The sequence below is a fragment of the Pristiophorus japonicus genome, chromosome 6 (genome assembly GCF_044704955.1).
Source record: "Pristiophorus japonicus isolate sPriJap1 chromosome 6, sPriJap1.hap1, whole genome shotgun sequence".
In the NCBI taxonomy this organism is placed as follows: Eukaryota; Metazoa; Chordata; class Chondrichthyes; family Pristiophoridae; genus Pristiophorus; species Pristiophorus japonicus.
In genome coordinates, this window is record NC_091982.1 from 249,136,917 (window position 1) to 249,153,900 (window position 16,984).

Consider the following 16,984-nt stretch of genomic DNA (forward strand, 5'->3'; position numbering starts at 1 on the left):
AGCTCAGCCGGAGGCACCCCTGTGAGTGAGTGGGTTCTCATGTGGTAGCTGAGCAGTACTCTGGGCAGGCGGGTTTGGAGTGAGCCTTCTGCGACTCGTTTAATGCTCTGTTTGATGGTTTGTACTACCCGCTCTGTCTGCCCATTGGAGGCTGGTTTAAACGGGGCCGAGGTGGCATGTTTGATCCCATTGCGTGTCATGAATTCTTTAAATTCGGCACTGGTGAAACATGGCCCGTTGTCACTGACCAGTATGTCAGGCAGGCCGTGGGTGGCAAACATGGCTGCCAGGCTTTCAATGGTGGCGGTGGCAGTGCTTCCTGACATTATTTGACATTCAATCCATTTTGAAAAAGCATCCACCACCACCAGGAGCATTTTACCGAGAAACAGGCCCGAATAGTCGACATGGATCCTCGACCATGGTCTGGAAGGCTAGGACCACAAACTCAGTGGTGCCTCTCTGGGCGCGTTGCTCAACTGAGCACATTCGCTGCATTGCCGTACACAGGACTCTAAGTCAGATTCGATACCGGGTCACCACACGTGGGATCTGGCTATTGCTTTCATCATTACTATACCCGGGTGTGTGCTGTGGAGATCTAAGATGAACGTCTCCCTGCCCTTTTTTGCTGGCACTACATGGTTACCCCACAACAGGCAGTCTGCCTGAATGGACAGCTCGTCCTTTCGCCACTGGAATGGCTTGATTGGCTCTTGCATTTCAACTGGGATGCTGGCCCAGCTCCCATGCAGTGCACAGTTTTTTTTACTAGGGATAGCAGAGGATCTTGGCTGGTCCAAGTCCTAATCTGGCGGGCCGTGACAGGTGATTTATCATTTTCAAACGCTTCCATGACCATCAACAAGTCTGTGGGCTGTGCCACCATCAACAAGTTTGCAGGCTGCGCCATTTCTGCCCCGGTGGTGGGCAATGGTAGCCAACTGAGAGCATCCGCATAGTTCTTGGTGCCTGGCCTGTGGCGGATGGTATAGTTATAAGCTGATAGCGCGAGTGCCCACCTTTATATGCGGGCTGAGGCATTAGTATTTATCCCCTTGTTTTCAGTGAACAGGGATGTGAGGGGCTTGTGATATGTTTCCAGCTCAAATTTGAGGCCAAACAGGCACTGATGCATTTTCTTTACCCCGAACACACACGCTAATGCCTCTTTCTAAATTATGCTGTCGGCCCTCTCGGCCTAAGACAAGCTCATGGAGGCATAGGCGACAGGTTGCAACTTGCCCGCAATGTTAGCTTGTTGTAATGCACACCCGACTGCGTACGACGACGCATCACATGCAAGCACAAGTCTTTTACACGAGTTATACAATATAAGCAGCTTGTTGGAGCATAAAATGTTTCTGGCTTTCTCAAAAGCAATTACTTGCTTTTTTTCCCCATACCCAGTTCTCACCTTTCCGCAATAACACATGTAGAGACTCTAAAAGGGTGCTTAACCCCGGTAGGAAGTTACCTAAATAGTTGAAGAGTCCCAGGAACGACCGCAGCTCCGTGACATTCTGTGGCCTGGGCGCTTTCCTGATAGCCTCTGTCTTGGCATCTGTGGGCCGAATGCCATCCACCGTGATCTTTCTCCCCAAAAACTCCACTTCTGTTGCCATGAAGATGCATTTCGTCCTCTTCAGCCGCAGCACTATGCGATCCAGTCGCTGGACGACCTCCTCCAGGTTTTGTAGGTGCTCGGCGGTGTCCCGACCCATGACCAATATGTCATCCTCAAAGACCACCGTGTGTGGTACCGACTTGAGTAGGCTCTCCATGTTTCTCTGGGAGATCGCTGCAGCCGACCGAATTCCAAACTGGCATCGGTTGTAGATGAACAGTCCCTTTTGCGTGTTGATGCAGGTGAGGCCCTTCAAAGACTCCTCCAGCTCCTGCGTCATGTAGGCCGAAGTCAGGTCGAGCTTGGTGAACGTCTTGCCTCCTGCCAGCATCGCAAATAGGCCATCAGCCTAAGGTAGCGGGTATTGGTCCTGTAGCAAGAAACGGTTAATAGTTACTTTATAATCGCCGCAAATCCTGACCGTGCCATCACTTTTGAGTACTGGAACAATCAGGCTGGCCCACTCGTTGAATTCGACTGGAGAGATGATGCCCTCGCGTTGCAGCCTGTTCAGCTCGATTTCCACTTTCTCCCTCATCATGTGAGGTACTGCTCGCACCTTGTGGTGAATGGGTCGTGCCTCTGGGACCAAGTGGATCCGCACCTTCACCCCGGAAAAGTTTCCAATGCCTGACTCAAAAAGGCAAGGAAATTTGTTAAGAACCTGGGTACATGAGTCCTCATCGAATTGTGATAGCGTTCGGATGTCATCCCTGTTCCAGCGGATTATTCCCAGCCAGCTCCTTCCAAGCAGTGTGGGGCCATCGCCCGGGACAATCCAGAGTGGCAGTTCATGCACTGTGCCCTCATAGGTGACCTTGACCATGGTGCTGCCCAGGACAGTGATAAGCTCTTTGGTGTACATTCTCAGTTTCATGTGGATGGGGCTCAGGGTTGGTCGGAATGCCTTGTTGCACCACAGTCTCGCAAACATCTTTTTACTCATGATGGATTGGCTAGCACCAGTGTCCAGTTCGTGGCTATGGGTAAGGCATTCAATTTTACATTTAGCATTATAGGTGGACATTTCGTCGAAAATGTGTGCACCCTGTGTACTCCAGCATCTGCCTCCTCTCTCTGAGGCTTGAAATTGCTTTGATCCACCATGGACCGATCTTCCTCTGCCACGTGGTGGTTAGCAGGTTTTGCAGAGCTTGCAGCTCATTTGCAAGCTCGTTGGAGGTGCCCAATTTTTCCACAGCTCTTGCAAACACACCCTTTGAAGCGGCATGAATAGGCTGAATGGTAGTCTCCACAATGCCAACAAGGTGTGAATTGCCTTGCATTCATGCTTTGTTGGGGACTCTTGAGTAATTTGGGTCACCTGAGGCCTGCTGGCAGTTACAGATTCGTGGTTTCTGCCCTGTACATTTCTGCTCGCATACACAGTTCCAGGTAATTTATGAACATTGCTAGCACGTGTGTGCTGAGAGATTTGTTTGGTGTTATCACTGGTAGATATAAACGCCTGTGCTATCGCAGTGGCCTTACTGAGGGTCGGTGTCTCTACAGTCAAAAGATTTTGTAGGATGGTCTCGTGGCCAATGCCCAGTACAAAAAAGTCTCTGAGCATTTGCTCCAGGTAGCCATCAAACTCACATTGACCTGCAAGTCCCTTAGCTCGGCGATGTAGCTCACCACTTCCTGACCTTCAGAATGCTGGCACATGTAGAACCGATACCTCTTCATCAGCACACTCTCCCTCGGGTTAAGATGCTCCCGAACCAGTGTACACAGCTCCTCATACGACTTATCTGTGGGTTTCACTGGAGCCAGAATATTCTTTATGAGGCTGTAGGTTGATGCTCCGCAGACTGTGAGGAGGACCACTTTCCTTTTGGCAGCACTTCCTTCTCCATCCAGCTCGTTGGCTACAAAGTACTGATCTAACTGTTTGACATAAGCTTCCCAGTTCTCACCCTCCGAGAACTTCTCCAGGATGCCCACAGTTTGCTGCATCTTTGTATTGGATTCATGTACTCGTCGCCAGTTATTGTGTTCCTAACACAGATGAGGCTGCACACAGGGAGGTTAAAGTAACAGTGACCTCAGTCTTTAATAAGACACTCCAGAGTGAGGAACAGGCCTTAGGCGCCGCCTTATAAACAGTGTTCCCAAGGGATGCTGGGATCCCTTGGGACTTCAAGGGATGAGCTCCCTGGTGGCGGAACATGGGAGTGCATGCTTTATAGATACAGAACAATCCCCTTTGTTCCATGGGCTTGAACTTTGCTGGCAAGCCTATTGTGTGACACTTTGTCAAACGCCTTTAGCAAATCCATGCACTCTACGTCAACCACACTACTTCTCTCTAATTCCATCAAAAAACTTCATCAATTTGGTTAAAAGCGATTTGCCTTTAAAAGAATCCATGCTGGCTTTCTTTAATTAATCAATACCTATCCAAGTGACTGTTGAATCTGTCCCTGATTACAGTTTCTAAAATATATCCCACTACCTCGCTTAAACTGACTGGGCTTAGTTGCTGGGTATATCTTTACACCCTTTTCTGAACAATGGCGTAACATTTGCAGTTCTCCAATCCTCTGGCACTACACCCTTATCGAAGGAACATTGGAATGTTATGGCCAGTATCTCCGCAATCTCCGCCCTAAATGCAGCCTAGGCAGTACTTCATCCACTCCTGGTGATTTAAGTACAGCCAGCCTTACTAATACCTCTTCTTTACCAACTTTTATCCGATCAAGTGTCTCTACTACCTCCTCCTTCACCATGTCTATGGCAGCATTCTCTTCCTTTGTGAAGACATATGCAAAGTATTCGTTTTGTATCTAGCCATATCCTCTGCCTCCATGCATAGTCTTCTTTTTGGTCCCTAATCACACCCATCCCGCCTCTTACTTCCATTTTACTAGTTATATGAATATAGAAGACTTTTGGATTAACTTTAATGTTGGCTGGCATTCTATTCTCATATCATCTCTTTGCCCATTTGATTTTCTTTTTCACTTCTCTTCTGACCTTTCTTTTTTTGCTTGATTCTCAGATGTATTCACAACTGACATCTGTCATACACATGCTTTTTCTGCTTCATCATATTCTCTATATCTTTTGTCATCCAGGGAGCTCTGAAGTTATTTGTTCATCCTTTCCCCCTCGTTAGAATGTACCTCAACTATACCTGAACAATTACCTCTGTAAAGGCAGCCCATTGTTCCATTATAATTTTACCTGCCAATCTTTGATTCCTGTGTCCCTGGGCCAGATCCGTTCTCATCTTACTAAAAGTTGGCCTTCCCTCAGTTAAACATTTTTAATCTAGATTGCTTCCTGTCTTATTCGATAGCTGATCTAAACTTTATGATATTTTGATCACTGTTCTCTAAATGTTCACCTACTGACATTTGACTTACGTCATTTCCCAGAACCAGACCCAGCAATGCCTCCTCCCTCGTCGTGCCAGGGACATAGTGACCAATAAAATTTTCCTGAACACACTTCAGAAATTCTTCCCCTTCTCTGCCCTTTACACTATTACGATCCCAGTTTATATTAGGACAGCTGAAGTCCCCCATTATTCTTACACTATATGTCTTGCACACCTCTTGTTGATAAGAGGCTCCCTTACCCACAACCACTATCTGTTCCACCTGTGACAGGGACTGTGGCTTTCGTATTGGACTGTTCAGCCATCTAAGGACTCATTTTAAGAGTGAAAGCAAGTCTTCCTCGATTCCGAGGGACTCCCTATAATGATGATGATGCACCTCTCTGTAATTTCTCTTGCAAATTTTCTCCTCCATATCCTTCCCACTATTTTGGCAGTCTATAGAATACACCTAGCAATGTAATGCCACCTCTATTATTTCTTAACTCTAGCTCTATAGATTCTGTCCTTGACCCCTGCAGGACATCCTCGATCTCCAGCACTGTAACATTCTCCTTACCCAATACTGCCACACCACCTCCTATCTTTCCTTCCTTATCTTTCCTGAACAAATTATTACCAGGAACATTTAACACCCAATCTTGCCATCTTTGAGCCAGGTCACAGTTTTTGCCACATCATCATATTACCATGATTTGTGCCTGCAATTACCTTACCTTTTTTTTACTACGCTTTGTGCAGTCACAGACATACATTGTAAGCCCATCGTAGACCATCCTATATTCTCTCTTACTTTGACTCCACTTAATTTTCCTTATTATTTCTTAGTTTAGTGCTCTCTGCCTGCCCCAATCCTTTGAGCACTATATTTCCCCTTTCTAATGTTACATCCTTCTGCCCATCCCCCTGCCAAATTAGTTTAAATCCTCCCAAACAATACTAGAAAACCTTCCCCTGAGGATATTGGTTCTGGCCTTGTTGAGGCGCAACCTGTCTGACCAGTACAGCTCCCACCTTCCTCAGAACTTGTCCCAATGACGCAGGAATCTGAAGACTTCACTCATGCACAATCTCTGCAACCACGCATTGATCTGCTCTATCCTTCTATTTCTACACTCACTTGCACGAGGCACTGGGAGTAATCTGGAGATTACCACCTTTGAGGTACTGCTTTTTAATCTCTTTCCTATCTGCCTAAAATCTTCCTGCAGGACCTCCTCCCTCTTTCTACCGATGTCGTTGGTACCGATATGGATCACGAGCTCTGGCGTTCACCACATTACTCAGAATGTTCTGCTGCTGCTCAGAGACATTCTGAACCCAACACCAGGGAGGCAACATATCATCCAGGAGTCACGTCTGCGGCTGCAGAAACGCCTGTCTGCTACCCGAACTATTGAGTCCCCTTCCACTTTTGTTCTCCCACTCTTCTGCATCTGTACCCCCCCCCCCCCAACCCCAGCGCCCCCACGTCCCGTACAGCTCAGATACCCATGCGGCCAAGTACTTGGCTGTGGCTGTACTATTCAGAGGAACCACCGCCCTCACCAATATTCAGAACCGAATACTGGTTGGAGAGCGAAATGCACTCAGGGGACCCTTGCACTTCGCTGGAGGTATGTTGCCCTGTGATGTCACTTCTTGATTTTTCTGTTTGAAGGCTCTTTTTAGCGTCGCTGATCCCGCTCCTCTCAGCGCATGAGATTTGTTCTTTAAGCTGCGATTATTTGTGAATGTAAGTATTGGCCAAACTGCATGTTTTATTTCACAATAAGAATTTTGCAGAGGATATGTGATTTGTCTGCCAAAAGCAAAAATGAGAAGTTTTCATTGATCAATGCTATTAAATGGTGCAATGCAGTTACATAGTTATAAGTAGTTTTCAAAGTAACTGCAGAACTACCTCAAACAAAAGGTAAAGCTAAGAAAAAGTTATACAATATATTATTTTAGTACAGTTTTAGCAACTTAATGCTGTCTATGGACTCTATGGCTGGGAACTCAACATCCAGGGGTATTCAACATTCAGGAAGGATAGAATAAAAGGAAAAGGAGGTGGGGTAGCATTGCTGGTTAAAGAGGAGATTAATGCAATAGTTAAGAAAGACATTAGCTTGGATGAAGTGGAATCTATATGGGTAGAGCTGCAGAACACCAAAGGGCAAAAAACGTTAGTGGGAGTTGTGTAGAGACCTCCAAACAGTAGTAGTGATGTTGGGGAGGGCATCAAACAGGAAATTAGGGGTGTATGCAATAAAGGTGCAGCAGTTATAATGGGTGACTTTAATATGCACATAGATTGGGCTAGCCAAACTGGAAGTAATACGGTGGAGGAGGATTTCCTGGAGTGCATAAGGGATGGTTTTCTAGACCAATATGTCGAGGAACCAACTAGGGGGGAGGCCATCTTAGACTGGGTGTTGTGTAATGAGAGAGGATTAATTAGCACTCTCATTGTGTGAGGCCCTTTGGGGAAGAGTGACCATAATGTGGTGGAATTCTGCATGAGGATGGAGAATGAAACAGTTAATTCAGAGACCATGGTCCAGAACTTAAAGAAGGGTAACTTTGAAGGTATGAGGCGTGAATTGGCTAGGATAGATTGGCGAATGATACTTAAGGGGTTGACTGCGGATGGGCAATGGCAGACATTTAGGGACCGCATGGATGAACTACAACAATTGTACATTCCTGTCTGGCATAAAAATAAAAAAGGAAAGGTGGCTCAACCGTGGCTATCAAGGAAATCAGGGATAGTATTAAAGCCAAGGATGTGGCATACAAATTGGCCAGAAATAGCAGCAAACCCGGGGACTGGGAGAAATTTAGAACTCAGCAGAGGAAGACAAAGGGTTTGATTAGGGCAGGGAAAATGGAGTACGAGAAGAAGCTTGCAGGGAACATTAAGGCAAATTGCAAAAGTTTCTATAGGTATGTAAAGAGAAAAATGTTAGTAAAGACAAACGTAAGTCCCCTGCAGTCAGAATCAGGGGAAGTCATAACGGGGAACAAAGAAATGGCAGACCAATTGAACAAGTACTTTGGTTCGGTATTCACTAAGGAGGACACAAACAACCTTCTGGATATAAAAGGGTTCAGAGGGTCTAGTAAGGAGGAGGAACCGAGGGAAATCTTTATTAGTCGGGAAATTGTGTTGGGGAAATTGATGGGATTGAAGGCTGATAAATCCCCAGGGCCTGATGGACTGCATGCCAGAGTACTTAAGGAGGTGGCCTTGGAAATAGCGGATGCATTGACAGTCATTTTCCAACATTCTATTGACTCTGGATCAATTCCTATCGAGTGGAGGGTAGCCAATGTAACCCCACTTTTGAAAAAGGAGGGAGAGAGAAAACAGGGAATTATAGACCGGTCAACCTGACCTCAATAGTGGGTAAAATGATGGAATCAATTATTAAGGATGTCATAGCAGCTCATTTGGAAAGAGGTGACATGATAGGTCCAAGTCAGCATGGATTTGTGAAAGGGAAATCATGCTTGACAAATCTTCTGGAATTTTTTGAGGATGTTTCCAGTAAAGTGGACAAGGGAGAACCAGTTGATGTGGTATATTTGGACTTTCAGAAGGCTTTAGACAAGGTCCCACACAAGAGATTAATGTGCAAAGTTAAAGCAGATGGGATTGGGGGTAGTGTCCTGACGTGGATTGAGAACTGGTTGGCAGACAGGAAGCAAAGAGTAGGAGTAAATGGGTACTTTTCCGAATGGCAGGCAGTGACTAGTGGGGTACTGCAAGGTTCTGTGCTGGGGCCCCAGCTGTTTACATTGTACATTAATGATTTAGATGAGGGGATTAAATGTAGTATCTCCAAATTTGCGGATGACACTAAATTGGGTGGCAGTGTGAGCTGCGAGGAGGATGCTATGAGGCTGCAGAGTGACTTGGATAGGTTAGGTGAGTGGGCAAATGCATGGCAGATGAAGTATAATGTGGATACATGTGAGGTTATCCACGTTGAGGGTAAAAACAGAGAGACAGACTATTATCTGAATGGTGACAGATTAGGAAAAGGGAAGGTGCAACGTGACCTGGGTGTCATGGTACATCAGTCATTGAAGGTTGGCATGCAGGTACAGCAGGCAGTTAAGAAAGCAAATGGCATGTTGGCCTTCATAGCGAGGGAATTTGAGTATAGGGGCAGGGAGGTGTTGCTACAGTTGTGCAGGGCCTTGGTGAGGCCACACCTGGAGTATTGTGTACAGTTTTGGTCTCCTAAATTGAGGAAGGACATTCTTGCTATTGAGGGAGTGCAGCGAAGATTCACCAGACTGATTCCCGGGATGGTGGGACTGACCTATCCCGCTCAACTGGATCAGACTGGATCAACTGGGCTTGTATTCACTGGTGTTCAGAAGAATGAGAGGGGATCTCATAGAAACGTTTAACATTCTGACGGGTTTAGACATGTTTGATGCAGGAAGAATGTTCCCAATGTTGGGGAAGTCCAGAACCAGGGGTCACAGTCTAAGGATAAGGGGTAAGCCATTTAAGATCGAGATGAGGAGAAACTTCTTCACCCAGAGAGTGGTGAACCTGTGGAATTCTCTACCACTGAAAGTTGCTGAGGCCAATTCACTAAATATATTCAAAAGGTAGTTAGATGAAGTCCTTACTACTCGGGGGATCAAGGAGTATGGCGAGAAAGCAGGAAGGGGGTACTGAAGTTGCATGTTCAGCCATGAACTCATTGAATGGCGGTGCAGGCTAGAAGGGCTGAATGGCCTACTCCTGCACCTATTTTCTAATTCTATGTTTCTATGTGCATGGCCCATACCAACTAACTAGCTTTAAAAGGACATTGTGTATCTTAATGTTCTTTATTTTGGAAATATGTCAAGGTTTTAAGATATGTTCATGAAAACTGAAGTACCTTCTCTAAACAAGAACTGTGATTGTTTTTCAGTTTTAATTTAAGATCGTTTCGCTTGGTGCAGACCATGATGTTTGCAATCGAGGAAATAAACAAGGAAATAAACACTTCTCTTGAACATTAAAGTGGGCTACAGGATTCATGATGACTGCGCGCCATCCAATATTGCAACACAAGTTGCTCTGACTCTGGTTAATGGGCAGCAAAAACATTATGCGGCTCGTATCTGTAACGGGTCCCTCAATATCCATGGCATTGTGGGTGCTGATGGATCCTCACAGTCTATAGCAGTGGCAAGAACAATTGGTTCCTTTAAAATACCAATGGTGAGATTCGCTTAAGTTATTGTGGTTGCACTCATATAAATGGAATAAAATCATTAATTGCTAGATATTTATTGGTATTTGTATATTTAACTGCCAACCGTGCCTCAGTGATATCACTCTTCCCTCTAAATCAGAAGATTGTGTGTTCTATTTCCCTCTTTAGTATCTTGAGCACAACATCTAGGCTGACTGCTGAGGGAGTGCTCCACTGTCGGAGGTGCCATCTTTCCGATGAGATGTTAAATGGATATCTGACCTCTGAGGTGGACTTAAATGTGCATATGACACTATTTGAAGAGGAGCTGAGGAGTTTGCCCCATTGTCTTGGCCAAAATGTTTCCCTCAACCTGCATCGTGAAAATCGATTATCTGATGATTATCACGTTGCTGTTTGTGGGAGATTGCTGTGCAAAAAAATGACTGTTATATTTCCTACATTAGCATTGTGACTACACTTGAAAAGGACTTCACTGACTGTAAAGTGTATTGGCATATCCCGAGTTCGTGAAAATTCTTCTTTATTCCTGCAAAGGGGAAACAGTGGAAGCAGTATATTTGGATTTCCAGAACGCATTCGATCAGGTACCACATAAAAGTTTGTGACACAAGATAAGGGCTCATGGCTGTAAGTAATGTGGCCCACAAGCATCAGTGCTTGGGCCTCAACAATTTACAAACTATATTAATGACTTAGATGAAGGGACCAAGTGTAATGTATCCAAGTTTGCTGATGATACAAAGCTCCATGGGAAAGTAAGCTGTGAGGAGGACACAAAAAGGCTGCAAAGGGGTATAGACAGGTTAAGTGAGTTGTCCATAAGGTTGCAGATGTTGTATCATGTGGGGAAATGTGAGGTTATTCATTTTGGTAGGAAGAATAGAAAAACAGAATATTTTTTAAATGGTGAGAAATTATTAAATATTGGTGCTCAGAAAGAATTAGGTGTCCTCGTGCAGAGAGTTAGCATGCAGGCACAACAACTAATTAAGAAGACAAATGACATGTTGGCCGTTATTACTAGTGGGTTGAAGTACAAGACTAAGAATGTCTTCCTATAATTGTACGGAGCTTTGGTGAGACCACATCTGGAGTACTGTGCACAGTTTGGTCTCCTTATCTAACAAAGCATACACTTGCCTTCGAGGCGGTTCAACCAAGGTGCACTGGACTAATTCCTGGGATGAGAGATTTGTCCTATGAGGATAGATTGAGTAGATTAGGCCTATACTCTTTGGAATTTAGGAGAATTAGAGGAGATCTCCGTGAAACATTTCAGAGTCTGAGGGGAATTGACAGGATATATGCTGAGAAGTTGTTTCATAAGTCTGAACAGTCCAGTAAATGGGGCCATGGTCTCCAGAATAAATGGTCGGTCTTTTAAGACTGTGATGGGCAGGAACCACATCATTTAGAGGGTTGTCATTTTTGAAATTTTCTGTCACAAAGGTCTGTGACTGCTCAGTCGTTGGGTATATTTAACGTTGAGATAGATAGATTTTTGTCCCGTTGTCTTGGCCAAAATGTTTTCCTCAATCAGTGTCACGAAAATAGATTATCTGATGATTATCACATTGCTGTTTGTGAGAGCTAGCCGTGCAAAAAAATGGCTGTTGTTTTTCCTACATTACAAGAGTGACTGCACTTCAAAAGTACTTCACTAACTGTAAAGTGCTTGGGCATGTCCCGAATTTTTGAAGTCCCAATACTAATGTAATTCTTCTTTATTCCTTCAAACGGGAATCAGTCGATTCAGTATATTTGGATTTCCAAAAGGCATTCGATAAGGTGCCATCTAAAGGTTGACATAAGATAAGGGCTCATGGCTGTAACTAGTGGGGTCACAAAGGTCAGTCCTTTGGCCTCAGCAATGTCCAATCCATATTAATGACTTAGATGAAGGGCAGAGTGTAATGATACAAAGCTACGAGAGAAAGTAAGCAGTGAGAAGGACACAAATAGGCTGCAAAGAGTTACAAATAGATTAAGCGAGTTGGAAATAAGGTGGAAGATGGAGTATAATGTGGGGAAATGTTATGGTATTCGCTTTGATAGGAAGAATCAAAAAACGGAATATATATTAAATGGTGAGAAATTATTAAATGTCATTGCTCAGAGAGAATTAGGTGTCCTCGCACAGGAAACTCATAGAGTTAGCATGCAGGTACCGCAAGCAATTATGAAGACAAATGGCATGTTGGCCTTTATTATTAGTGCAGTAGAATACAAGAGTATGGATGTCTTGCTACAATTGTACAGGGCTTCGGTGAGACCACACCTGGAGTACTGTGTAGTGTTTGAGTGTCAGCATCTGAGGAGGCAGATAGTTGTCTTACAGGTGGTTCAACGAAGATTCACTAGATCAATACCTGGGAAAAGAGGGTTGTCCTATGAGCAGAGATTAGGTAGATTAGGTCTATGAGCTTTGGAATTTAGTAAATTGAGAGGAGGTCTTGTTGACACATTTCAAAGTCTGCGGGTGACTGACAGGATAGATGCTGAGAGGTTATTTCCCCTGGCTGAAGCGTCCAGAACTAGGGGGCATGATCTGAGGATAAGGGGTCGACCTTTTAATATTGAGACGAGGAAGAACGTCTTCACTCAGAGAATTGTGAATCTTTGGAATTCTCTGCCCCAAAGTTCTGTGGATGCTCAGTCGTTGAGTATATTCAATGTTGACAAAGATACATTTTTTGATTCCAGGCAAATCAAGAGATATAGGGATAGGGCAGGAAAGTGGAGCTGAGGTCATAGATCAGCCATGATCTTATTGAATGGCAGAGCAGGCTCGAAGGGCAGTATGGCCTACTCCTGCTCCTAATTCTTATGTTATTTTGTTATCTGTATGTTGCTTCCTTGAAGTTATCAAAGGGAAAACGTGAATTCGTTTTATCGCTAAATGTGCTATTAGGGTGATTTTATTCTTTCTGATTCCAGTGAATTTAAAATATTTGGAAGTGTGCAATATGCTTATTTCACCCGCATGCCAATGACCTGCTTTAATTTTACTTCCTGTTTGATTCAATGCAGGTTAGTTACTTTTCCACGTGTGTCTGTCTCAGTAATAGGAATCAATATCCAACCTTTTACAGAACAATACCAAGTGACTTCCATCAATCCAAGGCTTTGGCGCAACTTGTCAAGGGGTTTGGATGGACTTGGATTGGAACCATTCACAGCAACAATGACTATGGCATCTCGGGAATGATAGCGTTTCTAGAAGCTGTGGTGAACTGCAGCATTTGCATTGCCTTCTCCGAATCCTTTTACAGAAGCGATCCTGCAGAAAAGATTTTAAAAAGTTGTACAAGCGATAAAAACATCGACCACGAAAGTCGTGGTGGCTTTTGCGTCTCTGGGGGAAATGCGACTTTTGTTTGAGGAGATTTTACGGCACAACGTCACTGGAATACAGTGGATAGGAAGCGAAGGTTGGATCACAGCGGATATTATTGCTGTAGATAAAAGATCGAGGTTCCTCACCGGGGCAATCGGAACTGCGGTGCGAGCGGTAGAAGTTCCAGGTCTGCGGGAATTCCTGCTCAGGGTCTATCCTTCTGTGTTTCCCGGTAACAGTTTGGTAAGGGAGTTTTGGGAAACTACGTTCAGATGCTCTCTAATATTAGATAATAACAGAAGCCAAGTAGGTTCATTTTCTCGGCTCCCTCAATGTACAGGAAATGAAACCTTGAATGAAATATATAATGTCTATGCTGTCCTATCGATGGACAGAAGTTCATACAATGTATACAAAGCGGTCTATACTTTCGCACACTCGCTGCACAACATGTTTTCCTGTGAAAATGGCAAACGACCATTTATAAATAATACCTGTGCACATGTTTCCAACTTTCACCCGTGGCAGGTAGGGAATATCCCCATTTAATTTCATTCATTGTAATGGTAAAATAAATTGGCCAATGTAAAATAAAGTCTGTGAAATAACATTTAGGAAATATTTCTCGAACGATATCATCTTAATGTATAGACGAAACTCTTTTTATATGCGATGTCGCCAAAGAAATCTGTTCCATTATTTTCTAAAGCTGCTAAATTACACGAAGTCCGTAAATTTCACAACGAAAACTGGTGAGAAGGTGCATTTTGATAATAGTGGCAATCCAGAAGCAGGGTACGACTTTGTGAACTGGCAAATTAATGAAAACGGTGCTGTTGAAGTAAAGATAGTTGGACATTATAATGGGTCGGGACCTCCGGGGAAAGAACTGGTGATGAATCCGAAGCAAATTGTCTGGAGGAGTGGTGAGCAAGAGATATGGCTGCTAATTGAAACTGGCTGCAATTTTAATGTATTTCATAATCAATGTCTAACTATTATAATTTGGAATTACCCCGAGCTATAACCTTTTATAATGGGCTGTAAAAGGTTACTAATCCGATAGTTCATGCTGGAAATTAGCCCAGATTTAGACAAGGGGGAGGGCAGAATGTTTATCAACTCACTGGGCTAGGAACCCACCAGATCGGCGCAACGCAGGTCTTACTCCCCGCTCAATATTGCTCACCCTTCTCTTTAATGGAGAGTAAATTTGGCGTGTTGCAAAACCAGCATTGTTCCCGTTTCCGTCAGTGTCCCGAACTCTGGGATAGGGTAAAATTGCCTCCGATCGCAGGGAGTAATTTGGGTCTGATAATCGTCCAAAGATTCGTTTGATAAAAATCCACATAAGAGACTAGTTAGCAAAATGAAGACGTGTTATATTATAGATGAATTGGAAAAATGATGGAAGGACGGCGGAAGCATACAAAACGGAGTAAACACACGTTAACCCTTTATTCCCCGTTATTGTTGGCGGAGAATAAAATTTGGGCTTCGAGAGTGCAGATGGTGAAATCCATGGGATTTAATCAACATTTGAGGACAACATCACGTCAATGGGTATGATCGACTGGGGAGCATGTAGGAGACTGCAAGGCGTCAGGTTCGAGGCTTGGGCAGGCATGTGCCAGTCGTAGTTCAACTTAAAAAATGCAGTAAATCAAAAACGTCAATTTAATATAACACCTTTCATGGCGTACCATAGTGCGGCACGGCAAAGCAATTGTCTTTAAAGTATAGTCCTTGGTGTTTTGTACATAATTATCGCACATAAATATCCCACAAACAATAATGATGCTAAATGACCAAATAATGTATTTGTGTTTACATTGATTGAGCGACAACTGTGAGAAAACGGGGAGGGAGAGCTACCCTGGACTTCATAAATGGCAGGACATTTGGACAGTAAAGCATATGTCTTGGAATACAATGTGAACTTTAACCTGAATTGTTAAAATGTAATTTTACAGGAGAAGACACAGATATTGATGTTAGAAATACGTGCATGTGCAGTGTATCTATCGACAGCACAATGTAGATAATCTATCGTTTCCTTCGTTGAAGATTCCCCGTGCAGTGTGTTCTGAAAGTTGTTCTCCTGGAACAAGGAAAAAGGCAAGGAAAGGACAACCTGTTTGTTCCTCTGACTGCACTCCCTGTGCGGATGGGGAGATCAGTAACACTAAGGTGGGGTCGAAATACAGCTGTTATTTTTATATATGTATTTCGACAAGTATCCTCAGAGATATATAAAACTGAACATCGAAACTATATAATGTTGTCATTTTCCCTTAGACTCCACAGACTGCATCAAGTGACCTGTCCAATGAGCGGGAAGATCAATGCATACCAAAAAATATAGAATATCTGGTTTTCACAGAAGTCCTGGGAATTGTCTTGGCGACCCTAGCATTGATTGGAGTATGCATGGCTATAAATATATAGCTGTTCTATACGTTCGATATCGAGGGACATCTCTAGTCAAAGTCAACAATTCCGAGCTGAGCTTCCTTCTTCTTATAGCATTAGGAAGCTATTTTTTGTGCTCATTTGCATTCATTGGCGAACCGTCCGACTGGTCTTGTATGTCACGACGCACAGTGTTCGGTATTGCATTTGTGTTGTGCATTTCCTGCTTTTAGTGAAAACCATCCTCGTGCTGATGGTATTTACGGCAACGCATCCCAGAAACAGCAGGATGAAATGGTATGGTCAAAAACAGCAGAGTATAAGTGTTTTCCTCCGAACATTCGCTCAGGGTTTAATATGTGCCCTTTGGCTGATCACTGCGCCCCCATTTCCCGTGAGAAACACAAACCATGACAGGGAGATTATTATTTTAGAATGTGATGCGGGTTCTTCTGCAGCCTTCTATTGTGTGTCAGGTTATATCACTTTGTTATCGTGTCTATGTTTTGTCTTGGCCTTTGTCGCCCGGAAGTTGCCAGATAATTTCAACGAGGCCAAATGTATAACTTTCAGCATGCTTATATTTTGTGGCATTTGGATAACTTTTATTCCGGCTTCCGTGAGTTCACCTGGGAAATACACTGTAGCGGTAGAAGTATTTGCGATTCTGGCCTGCTTCGGATTGCTGCTCTGCATATTTGCTCCGAAATGTTACATTATCATGATAACTCCAGAGAAAAATACAAAGAAGTACCTAATGGGGAAATGGACTGACAAGAAACTTTAAAGAACGATAAGACATGTTTATATGAATATTTGCTGGCACAAAACTTGTACTTCGAAGGCTTTGTGTAGCAACGATCTCAGGTCCTGCAAATCGATTCATTTATCAAATTCAAGTATATGTTTTATAGTGATTGATCTGTTCTAATATAATTGCGCTGGAAACATCGACATTAATGTGTGGAATTAATATTGAAATGTACATTTAATAAATATATGGGACTCAAACTTACGCTGTCAAATGTTAAGTTAGTAACGCA

General features: G+C 43.7%; 1 pseudogene; it reads left to right on the forward strand.

Annotated features, from left to right (window-relative positions):
* Positions 1 to 6,823: 6,823 nt before the first annotated feature.
* Positions 6,824 to 16,728, forward strand: LOC139266290 (extracellular calcium-sensing receptor-like; annotated as a pseudogene).
* The last annotated feature ends 256 nt before the right edge of the window (positions 16,729 to 16,984 follow it).